The sequence below is a fragment of the Elephantulus edwardii genome, unplaced genomic scaffold (assembly GCF_000299155.1).
Source record: "Elephantulus edwardii isolate Elephantulus edwardi_28Jun2011 unplaced genomic scaffold, EleEdw1.0 scaffold00023, whole genome shotgun sequence".
In the NCBI taxonomy this organism is placed as follows: domain Eukaryota; kingdom Metazoa; phylum Chordata; class Mammalia; order Macroscelidea; family Macroscelididae; genus Elephantulus; species Elephantulus edwardii.
In genome coordinates this window covers 14079576-14098863 of record NW_006399773.1, presented here as the reverse complement: position 1 = coordinate 14098863, position 19288 = coordinate 14079576, and positions in this window count along the sequence as shown.

Genomic DNA, 19288 nt, shown 5'->3' with positions numbered 1-19288 from the left:
TCCTTCCGTTTTCTTTTAACACTTCCTTGATCATTCAATACTTTGCCCATAGCATCTTCAAGAATTGCAACTTGTGGCTTTATTTAACTCTTTGGCTCTTTCAGGTTAAGAAATGGTGAGCGAATTCATTCCCCTTTGATGTTTCGACTCCAACTTTTATGATGGGCTGTTAACCTAAAGTATAGCCATTTGAATCCACCAACAACTCCGCAAAAGAGATAGGCAGTCTCCTCTCAAAAGGATTTTGTGTTGCAGATACTTTATGTAGTGTTACCAGGAGTCAGAATCAACTTTACAACAGTGGATTTTTCAGGTTTTTTGTTTGCCAATTATATAAGGTCTTTGCAGAAATGTTTGTTCAAGTCCTTCATCTCTTTTTTGATTGAATTGCATGTCTTTTTTGTCGTTATGGTATAAACACTCTTTATATATTCTGGATATTAAATCTTTCTGAACAATAATGAACAAATTTCATTATTGGGGTTTGTTTCTTATCCCCCCATTCTATAGTTTGTCTATTATATCTGTGTATGTTTGTCTATCTGTTCTTGACAACTATATGCAAAAATATTATCTCTGTTTCTACATGATTATAGAGTTCTTAAAAAAGCATATTTTTTTTATACTCATGATGGTCATATAGGGACCTTTGGTTGTTTAGTGGTAGAGTTTCACTGCCAAAGCTAAGATACATGATCTGAATCCACAAGCTGCTCCATAATCAGTCTCCTCCTGGGCAATTTACTGATTTGGGTTATTTATTTATTTGTAATTTTTTGTTTTTCTTTTTAGTAGCTGGGCCATCAAAGCTGTTGATGTAGGGAGCTTTGATGACCCAGTTGGTGAGGAGTTGTGCTGCTAACCCCAATACAGGCAATTCAAACACACAAGTTATTGTGCAGGGTAATGATGAACAGTCTCTTCTTATGAAATTTTCGGTCTCAGAAACACGTGATGAAAGGTCAGCTATGAGTTGATTCTGATTGATGGCGCAACAAAATATCCATAAATTAACAAATATTTATTTCATTCAAATAGGTCAGCATCAAAAACAACAAAAAAGAGTTAAACTTTAATAAGCAACTTATTAAAAGGCATTAACTTATATCCATGAATAATACATTAAAAACAAGAACATAATATTTGTAGATAACTTCAGTACATATGAGCAATAATAAGTTGAAATGTTCTTTTCAATTACCCATGGCTTACAATTTTCTACATCATTGTATATTTGAGATATTACTTGTAACTTCTTGTATTTTCTTGTCCCTGTCATATTGTTCATAATGAAAGCTCTAAAAACTGCAAGAGTTCTCTAGAGTTCTCAACTAATCATCATAGTAAATAGATGATGACAAGTTCGTAGTGATCATGATTTACAATAGATTGACAAGATAATAATTATTGCTACTTAATTAAATAAATAATTTTGCTAGAGGAGCAGCATGTATTGCATAAATATATATCTTCAATGACATCATGCTTGGAAAAGTGGAGAGTCAGTAAGAGAAGAGGCTCCTCAATAGAATGGGTAACAAAGTGACTGCAGTAAAGACCTTCAGTGTGTTGAAGAGGATGAGGGTTGCACAGTGTGCAACAGGGTTGAGATTTGTCATTCGCAGGATTGTTATGAGTCATACTCTACTCAATAGCTAACAACATAGTTACTATATACATAATTATAGCTGGAAGTCTGGTTCTGCTGCTAATGTATCTCTAGGAGCTCAAATCCATGAGCTGATTCAAAATGGGCAGTCTCAGCTAATTAAAATTTATCGTCCCAGAAACCTAATGGAGGTCATTTATGAAGGTCACTGTCATTTCACAGTCAAGGACCAAGGAAGCAACAGCCAAAAATCTAACAACATAATGTTTTTGTTGTTGTTGTTGTTGTTGTTAGGTGTTGCCAAGTCAAGCACTGCTCATAATGACCCTACAAACAAAAGATCTGACCTGTGTTCTATCTGGCATCATCTTCACACTTCCGGACACACAAGAACCCATTGTAGCAGTCACAATAACAACCCACCTGGTTGAGGGGCTTCCTCTCCTTCCCTAATCCCCGGCCCTTCCCAGAATCATATCTTTCTCCAAGGAATAGCCTTCATAGCAATATGTTCAAAGTATGTGAGGCAAAGCCTTATCATTCTTGCCTCCAAAGAGCACCGTGGCTGTCCCCTCTCCAAGACGTATCTGTTTATTCTCTTGACCATCCATGGGATGTTAAGTGCTCTTCTCCAACAACACAGCTCAAAGACATCAATTATTTTTCTGTCATCCTTATTAATTTTTCAGGTCTCAAATGCATAGCTAGGAATCAGAAAAACTCTCTCTCTCTCTCTCTCTCTCTCTCTCTCCTAGTTTATTTACAAACTTTGAATACAAATTTGAACTAATTCTTTCATTTTCCCTCATCCCCCATCAAATTGCATAATCCAATGGTAATTCCCTCCTTCTCCCTGCTCTTCCACATCCCTCTTCTTCCAGCCTCTCCCACCCTTCCTGGATCCTTATGTTTTTTATTGTTGTTGACTGTCATTGAGTTGAGCATGACTCATAGTGACTCTATGAGCAAAAGACTTAATGCCTTCCCGTAACTGTTATCATTTCACCAAGTTAATAGAATTTCCAGAGGCATGTGGCTTAGGAAGTGGATGCCACTCCTGCTTCAAACCTGTATTACAGCTGGGAGCTCTACCAAACACTGTCCACATTGGGAAGCCATTTTGGTATTTTATACTCCAATGGTACAAGGTTCAGCATCACAGCAACCCAGGTACTTCATACAGCACATTGACAAAAGTGATGTACAAAGTGGAAGAGCATTCCACTCATTTCACTTAGCAGTGGTTAAGTGTTATCAAGTCAAATATGACTGAGAGTAAGTTTTGCACAAAAGACAAACTCTGTTCTATGACTAACACCATTTCTGTACATTTATAGAGTTTAGAGAGTTTGTTGAGTTTGTAGAGTTTCCAGAGGGAAGTTGATGCTACTCCTACTTCCCAGCATCAATCAATCTGGAAGCTCATCTAAACACTGTACATAATGGGTAACCATTATGGTATTTGACAAGACTATGGAACAGTGAGCATCATCACAGCAGCACCAAGTTGTTCAACTAAGCAAATAGACAAAAGATTACAGTGTCATTCAAGGAATATTCATTTGAAAATGAATAAATTTGGCCCAAAGGCCTTGTGGGGTTTTAATCCAATACCTTTGAGCAGACTTAAACCCTAGGTAAAGGCTCAAGGACACTCACTCTTGGGGGGGGGGAAGAGCAGTAATACACATCAAACATGACCCCCCAAAAAAACATGACCCCAAAAACTTTTCTTTACTTGTCTATCAGGACCAGCACCCACAAGCAGCAAAAAGTCACACTCTCAGAGAGATGGAGTCTTAACAATTTTAAGTAAATTTAAAAGAGCAGAAAATGAAGGGTTTAAAAATTATTCCTACGAACTAGATTAACTTTGCCTACTAAACTTGTTTCTTTATGAAGAATAAAGAAATGATATGTATTATGGCCCTGTCAAAATAGGTAGAACTCCATTAAAAATTAGGCATAATACTCAATGAATGGGGAGGAGGCCCAGTTGCCTGGTGGTAAAAGTCTGTACTGCAATCGCAAAGGCACACAGTTTGAATTTGCCCACTGCTCCACAGAAGGATGGGCAATCTCCAGTACACTTACAGCCTCTGAAAACCCACTGGAGGATCAGTGATGAGTCTGTTCCAAATCCATGGTACATAACAACCACAAACTCAACAAACAGCAGTAGTTAATGTCAAAACTAAGAAGGAAATAAATATGGGCAAGTTTTGGTCTCCAAGAATAAAGGAGTCTTGAGTAAATCCGTATTCATTAGTCCAATATGAATCACTCTAAGAGCAAGAGCTCACCAAAAGTAGACAGCAGAGAATGAAGCTTTTAAAAAATATTAAGAAAAGGCCACTTTGGTTGTCTAGTAGGTATGGAGTCTCACTGTCAACCCAAATGCAGATGGATCCTTATACTCATTCTATAATAATGGTTTTATACAATATTTATCCTTATGGGACTGAGTTAGGTCACTCAGCATAATGCTCTCCAGGCCCTCCCAAGTTAGGTAATAATTTACAAAGTTATTGCTCCTGAGTAGTGCATAGCATTCCACTGTGTGAATGTACCATAATTTCTCAATCCTTTCATTTGTGGTTGGATATTTGGGCTGTTTCCATGTTCTTGCAATGGTGAATAATGTTGCTATGAAGGTTGGTGTACAAATCTCAGCTTGTGCCTCAGTTCTCATATTCTCAGGGCATATTCCAAGTACTGGAATAGCTGGATCATATGGAATTTCTATGTTCATCTTTTTGAGGAAGCACCAAACTGCCTTCTAGAACATTACTACTCCTCAATAATTTGGAAAGTTCCCTAACTGCATATTTTTCCATATAATTTCCAGTCTGCAAAAGAAATCTTCAAAATGTTACAACTAAAGTTTGAAAGTAAAGGTTTGCTTGATCTAAGTCTTAGTGATTTCCCATGATACCAGGAAAATAAATAAGGAAGATCAAAGAAAAATTGATACTTTTTAATTGTGATATTATTGGAAAATATTGAATATTACATGGGATGATAGATGAATGAATAATTCCATCTTGTAGGAAATGTAAAAGCAAGGTGACCTCACATATTTTGGACACATTAGGAGAAGGGACCAGTCCCTGGGGAAAGACAATATGCTTAGTAAGTCTGTGAGAAAGAGGAAGACACTCAACAAGAAGGATTGACACAATTGTTACATTAACAACTACAAAAAAGCAAGAATTGCATGGCTGACAGTGTTTTATTCTGTAAAATAAAGATTCTCTATAGGGGGGCAGGGAAAAAAAGATTCTATATGGGTGGGAACTAACTTGATATCACCTAACAAAGTTAATATTATGATTATATTATGTCTAACATTATTAGAGGACAGAAAAATGGGAGATTCTATATATTTTAAAATAACATGGTTATATATGAATTATTAATCTTTATGATTGAGTGAAGGAATGTGTTTTCCTTTTACTTATGTTTGAAATATTTGTAATAAAAATTAAATGCAGAAGTTGAGTTCACATAAGATTTTTTAAAAAGCATATGAATATTTTTGTTGGATTGGATTTATTAATATCAAGTTGTTAAATACTAATCTTAAAAACATTTTCAAACATCCATTACCAATCTGTGCCAGTTTAAAGATGATATCTGACAATTAGGAAGCAGTTAAAATGTATTACTTAATCAAAAAGAACCTTCAGATGTCCTAAATAACTCACATACAATAGTCCTTTAAAAGCTCTGGATTCTAACTATTCATTTTCTTTTATTCCTTGCAGAAAGCCTATGTTTAAACATGAAGTTTTAGTCCCCTTTAGCAGCAGGAAAAAAAAAAATAGTTTCACTATGTAAATCTATGCAAGACTGCAGAATAAGCCTGCAGCCAAGCAGACTAAAACAATATGACCAAAGGTGCTATTATATTTCACATATTAATGAAGTGTTACTTTAGGAATAAAAGAGGAAGCATTTAAATATTAACACTATTAGTCCAGTATATCAAAACAAACACCTTCCCTTCATACATATTTAAAGACTGAGAAAGAGATAAACTGTTTAAAAATGGGCTAAATTCTGCTTGTAAAAGACAAGGACAGCTCTACCTAGGACAAGTTTGTTGTAGAATTTTCTCAGTGTAGATTCACCAGTTGGGATGGCTATGACATTTAGATAGAAAACAACAGTGATTTGTTTTCTTTTCTAGAGAGGAAGAGAGCATGTTTTATAGACATGCTCAGGAAAAATTCCCCTATTTTTCTAGTTGCAGTTTTCCTGTGCTATTCATGCAAATTTGCTTATGCTTTTGCTACCTGGTCAACAAAAATTCCCTTGGTACCTACAATACTATGTTGGCTGCTTTGGGGAAAGAAAGCCCACTCTCTTTATAAATGAAATATACAGCATGATATAAAAATTTCAGTGTAATAAAACCAAAAAACTTTAGATCCATATATGAATCTAATTGTATTTCTTCTTTTTGTCAGTGCTTACCATTTGTTTCAGCTTCAGCTAATCAGCATACGTCATCATTGTCATCATCATTGTTGATGTTATTGTTATGTGCCCTTGAGTCATATGTGAATCATAGCAACCCTATGTGCAATAGCTCTGAAGCCTGCCCTATCCTGAGCCAGACTCTGACACACTTACTCTGACACATATAGCCCATTGTCCCACTTACTGTATCAATCCATCTCATCTGGAGTTTCCCTCTCCTGTGCTGTCCCTCCAGCCTTCTGAGCATGATATCTTTCTTCAAGGATCCGTCCCTCCTGGCCATGTACTTAAGGTATATGAGATTGCTCTTCAAAATCCTAGTCTCCAAGGAGAAACTTGGTTTCACCTTCATGGAGAGAGAACTAGTTGTTGGCTTGGCAGTCCATGGTATATTCAAGACTCTTCTCTAGCACCACAACTCAAAGGCATTGATTCTTCTGTCATCCTTAGTCATTGTCTGGCTTTCTGATGTATTGTAAGTAATTGCATTGGCCATGGCCTGGATCAGGTGTTCCTTAGTACCTAGAGAGAGACATCATTATCATTACTCTGGGAAGATCCTTGACAGCAAAGTTTCCCAGTGCAATTCGTCTTTTGATTCCCTGAGTGCTGGTTGTGGCAAGAATCTGCACTATAATATCAAGGGCATGTGGTTTGAGTCCACCATCTGCTCTGTGGGAGAATAATGGATAATCTCCTCCCGTGTACTTTATTGTGTGAAAATCTGCTGGAGGGTCTTCCATGGGTTGGTTCTGACTATATGGTACACACAACAACAACACAGGATTATGCAGGGTTTTGTCCAGTCAGTTCAGTGTGAGCTGGAGCTAACACCTAACAGCAGTGTAGTATTTCAAATTTTATTTTTCAAGGAACCTCCAAACTATTTTCCATAGCTATCTAACCATTTTACATTTTTACTAGAAATATATGAGGGTACTAGTTTCTCCATGTTCTTGCTAACTCTTCTTTTATAAAAGTACAGTTTCTAGTGATTTGTGAAAATCTTCTAATTTTGTGAAATCATTGTTTTAAGGTAATATTGATTCTTTGATATTTAATTTTTATACTTTTAAACATTTCTTAAATTATTTTTCTTCTAAGAAATTACCTGCATGGGAATAAAGGACTGAAATATTTATATATATCGATAGAGAATTATAGATATAGATTATATAGATAGATATAGATATAAATAGATAGATATAGAAATAGAGATGAGATAGAGATGATATAGAGATAGGTATAGATCTAGATATAGATATAGATGATATAGACAATATAGATGATGAGATAGAGATAGAGATATATAGATATAGATATCCATATATATATGGACATATATGTGTGTGTGTGTGTGTGTGTGTGTGTGTGTGTGTGTGTGCATATATTTAAGAGCAAGAGTGACATACAGTTCCTAAATTACTTGCCCCTGAAAACTCTATGAACTTTGATAAATGTCAATAGTTGTAGAAGGGCTTCAGGCTTTTTGTTCATAGGGTTGCTAGGAGTTGTGCTTGACTTGAAGGCAATCGACAACTACAAAAATATAATCCTAGATTAACTTCCCAATTTAATCTGTCATTTTATGTTTCCAGAAGTGAATGGAAACATTTAGCTAATATGTGAATGTAATGTAACAGCTCTGGATTTAAACAGTTTCTTTATAGGTACAAAAATGGTACCAAATTGTTTTCTTGTTTTAACTGATAGTAGGATTAGACATTTGTACTGCCACATCAGTGAACTCTGGAGGCCTAGTGTAAGAAACTATGCTGCAGTCCCCAAAGCATGTGATTAGAATCCACCATCTAATTCATGGGAGAAAAAAGAGACAGTTTCCCGGTAAGATTAACTGCCTCTGAAAATCTGCTGGAGGGTCAGCAGTGGGTTATCCTAACTCAGTTGTACATAACAGTGAACGCTGTTAGCATTTCTAATTATTTTAGTGCATTACTTATTAGATTTTGTACAGAGGGTTTTTGAAGGCCTGTTGTTTTTTTTTTCGGAAGTGGATGGCCAATCCATCTTCCTAGTCTTTCTCAATCTTTAAATATATATAATAGTATCTGAGAGACAAGCATTCCACAGAAAAGAGCAGATGAAAGAAAATTACCCAGTTATTGCAATGACCAATAGATTCAATGTTACAGCCTACCGATGCTTTCTTGCTCCACCATGATCCCTTGCTACTTATGCCTACAGAATTCAATACCCATCTCCCATTGACCAGCCTCTGAGCCAATATGACTTCAATTTCAAATTGTTAAGTACAACTGTAATGTACAACTTCCACTCCAGGATTGCCTTCTCATGGGTTAATATCACTTGTCTTCCATTTGAAGCAGGTGCTGATGCAAATTTTTTTGGCCCTAGATTGAGATAGTTAACAGTTTTAGTTTGCTTGGCTCCACATTCAAAACTCTTGGTAACAGCAGACAGGAAATCAAGAGAGGAATTGCATTGGGAAAATTGGCTGTGAGGGACCTCTCAAGAGTACTGAAGAGCAATGATGTCAGGCTGGAGACTAAGGTACACCTGATCCAGGCTATAGTCTTCACAATTATCTGCTATGCATCAGAGAGTTGGACAGTGAATAGGGTTGATATAAAGAGAATTGATGCCTTTGGGCTGTGGTGCTGGAGAAGAGTGTTGAATATACCATGGACTGCTAAGAGAACAAACAGGTTTGTCCTGGAGAAGGTGAAGCCGGAATGCTCCTTGAAGTCAAGGATTCCGAAGCTTCATCTGACATACTTTGGGCATGTTGCAAGGAGGGACTGGTCCTTGGAGAGTGACATCATGTTTGGAACAGTGGAGGGGAGGCAAAGGAGAGGAAGACCTTCGATGAGATGGATCAATTCTGTGACTGGAGCAGTGGGAATAAGCACATTTGGATGGCTAGGTGGGCACAGGATAGAACAGTGTCTAGAGCTCTTGTACATGGGGTTGCTATGAGTCGCAAGTGACTTGATGGAACATAACAACAACAACAACACTTGTTAGATTAGTCAGTGGTTTCAGATCATTAGCTATTCTGAAGAAGAAACATATGTAATCTCCTCCTCAGTAAATATTTACAACCTTGGAATCCTGAGGGGTGGTCACTGTAAGTCAGAATTAATGTAATCGGCAGTTTGTTTAATTTTTGTAACAGGTATTCTAATACTTAACCTAGTGATGAATACTTCCCTGAAGATACTCAAAAGAATTTTCCTTATCACTCATATATAGTCTATTCCGGGGTTTTCCATGGTCACTTGTATATCGTAATTCAGAGAATCCAACTCCTTTTATAATGCATCTGTATCATAAACCTGTTGCTTGAAAAGTCAATACTATTTAATAGAAAACAGACATAAGAAGTCTCTGGAAGGTGGACAGATGGCACAGACATCAAGTTTTGACACACTGAATTCCTTAGATTTGCTTTATGCCTCTCTAGGTGAGTGCCATGGAGCTCTGGTGTTCTAGTGGTTAGAAGATGTATTGCAATTCCAAAGGTATGTAGTTCAAATCCATCAGCGCTCCACAGGAGAAGGGTGGGGAATCTCCTCCTTCAGGATTTACTGCATCTGAAAACCCACTAAAGGGTCAACTATGGGTAGGTTCTTACTTGAAGCTACACAGCAGTAATAACAGCTGGGTGCTAGAACTGCTGACAAACAGAAAACATGAACCAACAAATGTGAAAAAGAAAACCCACACCAAAAATTTTCACTCTGTTCAAAGCTTCTGAAAAGGAGAAGTACAGAAAGATAGAAAACATTTAGAAAATAAATACTGTTTTGTTGCCAGAAAGAACCTTCATGGGACAATGGATAAGTGTGTAGCTATTAACCGTAATGTAGAACTCACCCAGAATCTTCATGAGATAAATAATCTGGCACTCTGTTACATGCATGGGCAGTCCTACTCTGTTACAGAAAATCTCTGCACAGTAGAATATATTTGGTGATACTTAACAACGACACTAGTCGTTATTAAGTATGTTAGTTTTAAGAAGCTATGCTACAATATCAAAGGCACATGGTTTGAGTCTACCAGCTGCTCCTCGAGAGAAGGATGGGCAATCAAACCCTGTGTAATTTACTGCTTATGAAAACATGCTGGAGTGTCAGCTCTGCGTTAGTCCTGACTGAATAAAACACAGCAACAGCAAAAACAACATTATAGACACATTACCTAAAAAAAACTATGGCCCTACTCCTTTCTGTGTCAGAAAAGGCTTGCAATCAAGATATCAATTGGTTAATGAGACACTCTTCTAGTTCATTACCTGGAATAAAGTCAGAAAGACTTAGCAGAATGTTAGGACTATTAATCCTTAAAAAACAAAAACAAAACACTACTTTCCAACTTTGACATCAGTGAAGATTATCTTTAATAGAAAGTTCCGCGAAGTTTAGTCCCACCCACCAATAGCAGTGTAGCTTTGTATTTCTATTCTGGCACTATTCTAAGATGACATCATGTACTATTTTCTTGTGGTAATAAGGCCCCCAATGTAATAAAAGTCACCAGTATTCTCTCAACAAGGGAAGTATCAGTGAAAACATCACAGACATGTATAATTCTCAACTCTGCTCAGAAATAATGAGAAACTATCACTTGCTATAAATGTGTACAATAAATGTTTTACTTCTACTTCACTTGATACTAACAGCTGTTCCCTGAGAGGGGAATTTCAGAGTGTTCCACCTAAAATAAAATTGAAGTAAGATTCAGAGTCACTTACTTAATATAGCACCCAAAATGTTTTGTGATTCCATAAAATATGTCTCATTAAGCCAAAATTTAAAAAGAAATCTCAAACTGAATGGAGGGGTGAAAATCAATGAATAGAGGTTAACAATGAGATGATAAAGAGATCAAATTATTTCACAGAGTTTGGAGTAGTCATTATCAAAGGACTTGAATTAAGAAATTAAGAACACACTTAAAAGTAATTTTTAAAATCCAGAAAGAAAGAAAAGTCAGCATAGAGTACTCTATGTTATGTCACAGTCTTTGCCTATAAAACACTTGCAGAACTTGAAAATAAATAGAAGGTCTCATCCATAATGTGTTCTGCTCATATTAGTAGCAGACCAGTTAGAAAGAGTGGGAAGTCAACAGTGTCCCAAATGCTTGTTCTACTATCTAACTCCATGATTTCTAAAAATAGCAGTTCCTCCTTCATTCAGTTGCTACACTTTTTGCATGTCCCTTGGGTTCAACGTTCCACTGCATGGTTTCACAGAGATTCACACCCATCAGGGGAATGACTCATGTATTAGTTGGTGATGCAGGCAGATGTTACAGAGACTGGTGAGCATTGTAGACTGTCCGTTATGGTGCAGGTGGAAATCAGCATTGAGCTTTCATGGGCTAATATATGTGTCTAATAGTGTGGGGCTTCTATTGCACCCTAATCTTATCTTCTTAATAAAAAAAAATTCAGCACAAAAATAAACCAGTAATTAACCACTTGTGTATTCATAATTCACTCTGCTACGATTAGTAGCAAGCCAGTTATAAGAAGTGTATAGTCAATGTTGTCTCAGATGCTTGATTTGCTGTAAAGGTCCATGATTTCTGATGTCAAATCCCTCCTTTGTTCAGTTTCCTAGCTTCTTTATGTCTCTGGAAGGTCTCCCGGAGACTCAGAGCCATCAAGGGGGTGAATCAAGTGACTGTATGCATGCAGTCCAGTTTTACAGACAGGTGAGCACTGAAAAATTTCAGTTGAAGCCAGGTGTCCCAAAAAAGAACTAGCACTGAGATGCCATGAGCTTATATAAGCCTCAAGTAAGGTGGGGTTTGTATCACATCCTAATCTGCCTTCCTTAACACAATAAATAACATAAAATAAACAGCTAATCATTGGCTAAGAGAGACGTTTTGAATAATAAATTTAAGACACTCAAAGCTAGGAAAGATATTTTGAATGATAAAGCTTTAACACTTTTTAAAAAAGGGCTGTTGGAAACATTAATATCTGACTTACATAAGCTTCACAAAAGGGAACTGTTTCCATCAACAAGACAAAACAAATTCCTATGAGGTTATGCATGTGTTCCAAACTCCTATACCTCTTTCTACTTATATAAACACAAATCTTACTGCTTTACTGTGTCCAAAATGCAATGTAATCACTCATAGACCACACAGAACAATACTGGGAAAAGCAAAAGGTAATAATCCAGGTTATTAGGTAGTACATTTTCAAGACAGCTTCTCAAATGTGCTTGCCAGCACCTCACCCTAGAGCTGCTTGGCTTTAGGCAAATGTTAGAAAGTTCTTAGGCATTCCAATTAAAGCTCAACCCTCTCCAATCCTCCAGCAAACTTGGGTAAAAGGCTCTTTCTGATTCACTGGTGTAACAGTCCCAAGGTCCACTCTGTCTCATGGCAAGGTAGTCTCTGGTATTCTGCTGTAGTCACTGGGGCTATTGTTCCCATAGGCCCTACTAGTCTGGCTGGTGTTTTATATTCTCTTGCTTCTCCTTGCTGTCAGGAAGGTATTCTTTGCTTTTTTTCGCCCCCCACCCCCAGCTGCTGTATCCACCCAATTCAAGAGAGACTAGCGCTAATCCCTTTGTGGATAGGCTAACATGTCCTAGTCTCATATGCCCACACATTCGTATGTTGTTTGTTGTTAGGTGCTGTCAAGTTGGGCATGACTCATAGCAACCCTATGAACAAAAGATCTGAACCCTGTTCTATCCTGAGTCATCTTGACTCTTCCTGACACAAAGAATACATTGCATCAGTCACTGTATCAATCCACCTGGTTGAAGGTCTTTCTCTCCTTCACTGACCCTCAACCATTCCCAACATCATGTCCTTCTCTAAGGAAAAATCCCTCCTAAAAACAAGTCCAAAATATGAGGTGAAGCCTCATCATCCTTTCATCCAAAAAGCACTCTGGCTGCACTCTCTCCAGGACATATCTGTTCATTCTCTTTGCCAACCATAGGATTTTGAGTGATCTTGTCCAACACCACAGCTCAAAGGAGCCAATTCTTTTACTTATCCATATGTTGTTGTTGTTATTGTTGTTGTTATGTGCTGTCAAGTCGCTTGTGACTCATAGCAACCCTATATACAACAGCTCTAAACTCTGCTCTGTCCTGTGCCAATCTCACTGTCTCCGACACACTCATCCTGATTGTCCCAGTCATCAAATCAATCCACCTCCCAGAGGGCGTTCCCCTCCTCCACCTGCACTCCACCCTCACAGGCACGATGTCCTTCTCCAAGGACAGGTCTCTCCTTACAACACGAGCAAAGTGTGTCAGACGAAGCCTTGGAATCCTTGCCTCCAAGGAGCAGCTCAGTATAACCCTCTGCAGGATGAGTCTGTTTGTTTTCTTAGCAGTCCATGGCACTCTCAGCACTCTTCTCCAACAACAAAACTCAAAAGCATCAATTCTCCTTCTATCCTCCCTGGTCATTGTCCAGCTCTCTGACACATAACAAGTGATTGCAAAGAACATGGTCTGTACCAGACACACCTTAGTCTCCAGAGACACATCGTTGCTCTTCACTACTTTGGAGAGGTTCGTAACAACAAACTTTCCCATCGCAATACTTTTTTTAATTTCTGGGCTGCTGGTGCCAAGAGTGTTGATTGTGGAGCCAAGCAGACTAAAGCTATGAACAATCTCAACCTCTTCACCATCCATCCTGATGCTGCCAATTGGTCCAGTGGTGGGAATCTCTGTCTTCTTGACATTAAGCCTCAATCCATATTGAAGCTGCATTCCCTGACCCTTAGCAGCAAGTGCTTCAGGTCCTCCTCAGTTTCAGCAACCAGGATTGTGTCACCTGAAAACGCAGGTTGTTGATAGATCTTCCACCAACCCTGAAGCTGCATTTCTCCTCATAGAGCCCAGCCTCCTGGATGATCTGTTCTGCATACAGGTTGAAAAGGTATGGAGATAGGACACATCCCTGGCATACGCCCTTCCCAATTTTGAACCATGCAGTGTTTCCTTTCTCTGTTCTGATGACTGCCTCTTGATTCAAGTATAAGTTTCACATTAGCACGATCAAGTGTTCTGGGATTCCCATTCTTCTCAGAGTCAGCCACAGTTTGTGATGATCCACACAGTCAAACACCTTTTCATAATCAATGAAGCACAGATAGACATTCCTCTGGTACTTCCTGCTTTCAGCTGAGATCCATCTAACATTAGCTACAATATCCCTAGTACCACGACCCCTTCTAAACCCAGCCTGGACTTCTGGCACTTCTCTGCTGATATGCTGTTCCAGTTGATTTTGGATAATCTTCAGCAGAATCTTGTTTGCATGTGTAATCAATGAAATTGTTCTATAGTTTCCATACTCTGTTGGGACACCCTTCTTTGGGATGGGAACAAATATAGATCTCTTCCAGTCAGTCTGCCAAGTGGTTATTCACCAGATTTCTTGACACAACTTGGTGAGCAAGTCCAGGGCAGCATCTGTTAGCTGAAATATGTCAATTGGTATACCATATATTCCTGGGGCCTTATTTTTTTGCTATTTCTTTCAAAGCAGCTTGAACTTCTTCCTACATCACTATAGGCTCTTGCTCATATGTTGTTTAGTTAAATTCTTCTGTGTCTGCCAATTCCTTTCGATACAATGACTCAGTATATTCTTTCCACCTTCTTTTCATATCTCCTGAATCATTTAATATTCTGCCTAAAGCATCCTTGATTATAGCAACTTGAGGTTTGAACTTGTTCTTCAGTTCCTTGAGCTTAAGAAATGCTGGGCGAGTTCGACCCTTTTGGTTTTCTGACTCCAACTCCTTGCACATTTCATTGTAATATTTTGCTTTGACTTTCCGGGTTGCCTTTTGAAATCTTTTGTTCAGCTCTTTAATATCTTGAATTCTTCCTTGTGTTTTGGCTTCTCTGCTCTCCAGTGCAATATTCAGAGTTTCTTCTGACATTCCTTTAGGTCTTTTCTTCCTCTTCTGTCTTTGTAATGAATGTTTGCACTCTTCTTGGATGATTCCCTTGATAATCCTCCCACAACTCATCTGATCTTCGCTCATTAGTGTTTAAGGCCTCAAACTTGTTCTTGAGAAGGATATGAATTCAGGTGGAATAGACTCAAAGTTATATTTTGGTTCTCATGGATTCGGTTTAATTTTCCTCAGCTTCAGCTTGAACTTGCATTTGAGTAGTTGCTGGTCTGTTGTACAATCAGCTCCAGGCCTAGATTCCATATTGAGCTTCTGTAGTGGTTCCTTCTGCAGATGTAATCTATCTGATTCCTATGCATACCATCAGGTGAGATCCATGTGTATAACCTGCATTTATGTCTCTTAAAAATGTGTTTGCAATGAGTAAGTCATTGTGCAAAATTCAATCATTCTATCTCCAGGTCCATTTCTGTCTCTGAGTCCATGTTTTCCGACTACTAATTCTTCTTCTCTGTTCCCAACTTTTGCATTCCAGTCACCCATTATTATCCATGCATCTTGATTGCATGTTCGATCGATCTCTGACTGTAAAAGTTGGTAGAAATCTTCCATTTACTTTTCTTTGGCTCTGGTTGTTGGTGTATATATCTGAAAGTGGTATTCACTGGATTTTCTTGTATGCGTATGGATATTATCCTGTCACTCACAATATTGTACTTCAAGACGGATCTAGAAATGGCTTTTCTAGCTATTAAAGCAACCCCATTTTTCCTCACCTTTTCATCTCCAGAGTAGTATATCATATGGTTATCTGATTCAAAACGCCCCATGCCAGTCCATCTCATCTTACCAATGCCTAGTATGTCAATATTTATGCGTTCCATTTCCTTCTTAACAATATCTAATTTTCCCACATTCATGGTTCTCACATTCCATGGTCTAATCACTAGTTTCTGCTTACAACTGTTCCTTTTCCTTTGTATTTCCATACTCCTCCCAAACAGGTAAAGCAGAGGACCCCGAAAGCGCTCAACTCAGTCACGAACTATTTACACACCAGTTCCACAGGACACATCATCTGCGTTCGGGATACATTACAACTAAACTTAGGAGACTCTGGTCACAGCATAATAAACTGTTAGCATCGGATCAATCTGTAATCACAGAAACCAAGGAAGCTTTAGACATAAGCTATCAGATCAAGGGCTGGAGAATGGGAGATATGTGATGAAAGGGGTAGGTAGAAGTGGAGGAGTATCTTGAGCAAAGAAATAAGTGGGTCAGGGCACTTGAGCCAAGGGCAGGGACAACACCGAAACTAATGGTTAATTCCACAAAAAGGGATATATTTTCACTTTTTCTGTAAAATGCTTATCTGTTGGATACCTCTCTAGAACTGAACATTCAGATTGACATATACTAGGAAGAAGGATTGGCCATCCACTTCCAAAATAGATGGCCTCTGAAAATCCTATGTACAACAGAACACATGTAGAATGATAGAAAGGATAACTGAGTATGGAAATACAAAGGAAGAGAGAGAAACTCATCCATATAGCAAAGTCAAATTCAATGGTGTGGGACCCTATTTTAAACACACTTATTTCACACCAAAAAGAACTAGCATGAATAGAATCAACTTGTTGGCAATGGGTTGGTAATTTGGTTTTTTTTAAATTATTTTGGGATATGTGTGTGTGTGTGTGTGTGTGTGTTGTTATATTGTGAAAAATATGTATGGAGATACAAAGGGGTGAGGGTTGGGAGCAGAAGAGTGAGGATGGGCAGGGATGAAATCACAGGGCTGCACAATTTGGTGAGTGGGGGGAGTGGGGAAGGAAATGAGAAAGACCCAGTAGGGACCGGAAGAGACAGGGTAATGGTGGGCATAGTCCAGTGGTGATTTATTTTTTTTTGTTTTTAACAAAGAAAGTGTCATATTCATTTGTGAGTTTCTCATTTGGAAATGGGGCACAGACTCTCTGGTCTCTTCATGCTGCACAGGGGCATTGATGTGAAGTGGGTAGAATGTTAGACCAAAACCAACGAAAACCAGGCCTGAAGGCCTCAAATTAAAATTCCCAACCTTTGGTTTGGTAGCATAGCTTCCTATCTAATTGACCCACTGAGATCTTTCTATGGCTCACAGCAATTCTATGAAGGACAGATCTTGTCCTTGCCCCATCCTACGCTATCCCTGAGGCACACTAGAGCCCATTGCTACAGACACCTTATCATTCCATTGTGTTGATGATCTTCTTTTCTTCTCTGACTTATCCAAGCAAATCTTCTTCATTGACAGTGAGATGTTTTCCTGTATAAATTCCTTCAACTCCAGGCTCTATGGTGCATCCACCACTGCCACTTCCCCTCCTGTGCTTGGGGTCTGTGGTTGTTGGCACATGCTGCTGCCAGCTGTGCAGGGGCTCTCTCACATCGGCGCAGAGTCTGGTACCCTCTGCCTATTCCAGGTTAGGGGACCTGTGGGCTCCGGCCATGGCGGCTCCATGAGGTCGCGACAGCGTGGCTTTGTGATAAGTAGTCAACGAAACTGGCACTCAGCCATGTTCTTCCAAGAATCTTTATCCTCTTGATGTTGAGACTCAGTTCATACTGGCGCCCAGCAGTCAACTGTTTGTCTGTTTAGGCATATATAAATTGAATGGCCTGTTTCAGTGCAACTTAGTGGGCTTCCTGCTCCTCACGCAGCGTCCCTCCCCACCTCTATCTTGGTTCCAAAAATTTAGAATAAGTTTATTCTGCGGTCGTGTGGAGGCTCCCTCTTGCCAGTTGTGAGGCCTGGCACCCATTGTCCATCCTGCGTGCGGGAATCCCTGGGTTCTAGCCGTGGAGGCCCTGAGAGATGTGGGACTCACCCATTCTTTTTTGGGAATCTTGGTGCTCTTAGTGTTGAGCCTCAATCCATATTGAAGACCAGTAATCAAATGTTCAATTTTCAATGAACTGAGGGCTGTGGAGGGCCATGGTGGCCCGTTTCTAAGCTGCTTGCTGCTTCTCCAGCTCCTTACACTGTTTTTTCCACCACCGTCATCTTGGTTCTCCTGATAATTTGTTGTTGTTTTTTTTTAATTTGAGTTTTTTAAGTGAAGAAATTAAAGGACAAAATGAAAATTATACCTTTCAAAAAAATAACAGTAACCAAAATTAAGGAAGAAACATAGAAATTCTATGGATGAGCTCAGTAGCAAATGATTGGGACAGAAAGAAGAATTCTTAAGCTGGAATAATATGAATTACATAAGAATTCCTAAACATGAAACAGTATTAATGAAATAAGAACAGCATGAATTAAATAAAGTTCATTACAAGGAGAAAAAAATAGACTGGGCAACAACAATAACCAATAAACATAGGATCAAGAACCTTTGGCTATGTAACAGTAGATTCGTATTTTGAGTTAGAATAGTCCTAAAGTTAGAGAAGAGAGTAGGCCTAAGAAAATTATCTTATGAGGTACTGACTGACCAAAACATAGAGATGAATATATATGTTCCTGGAAGTCAACTTTTTGTTAAATAATACCTTGTCCTATAAAATGAATATTATCAGAAAATAATGTGTACCTTTAAAAACCATATATAGGAGACTTAAATACAGTGACAACAACAACTGACTCAAACATGACAACAATTTCATTATGTTTTACATTGGGTCACGGTGACGTGAAACTCTTTCATTTGTATCTACCAACAACAGCAATCTATGGAACTAAATCGCAACAAGTACTCTAACCTAATAATGAATAAGACTACAGGGAGACTGTTGTTGTTGTTATGCGCCGTCGAGTTGCTTGCGACTCATAATGACCCTATGTACAACAGCCCTAAACCCTGCTTTATCATGTGCCAGTCACACTGCCTCTGACACATCCATCCCGATTACCCCAGTCACTGAATCAGTCCACCTCATAGAGGGTCTTCCACTCCTGTGCTCTCCCTCCAACCTACCAAGCATGATGACCCTCTCCAAGGACCTGTCCCTCCTTACAACATGTTCAAAGTATGTCAGATGAAGCCCCAGAATCCTTGCCTCCAAGGAGAAGCCTGGTTCAACCCTCTCCAGGATGAATCTGTTTGTTTTCTTGGCAGTCCATGGTACATTCAATACTCTTCTTCAGCACCACAGCTCAAAGGTATCAATTCTCCTTCTATGCTCCCTAGTCATTGTCCAACTCTCTGATGCATAACAAGTAATTGCAAAGACCATGGCCTGTATCAGGTGCACCATAGTCTCCAGAGAGACACCATTGCTCTTGAGTACTTTAGAGA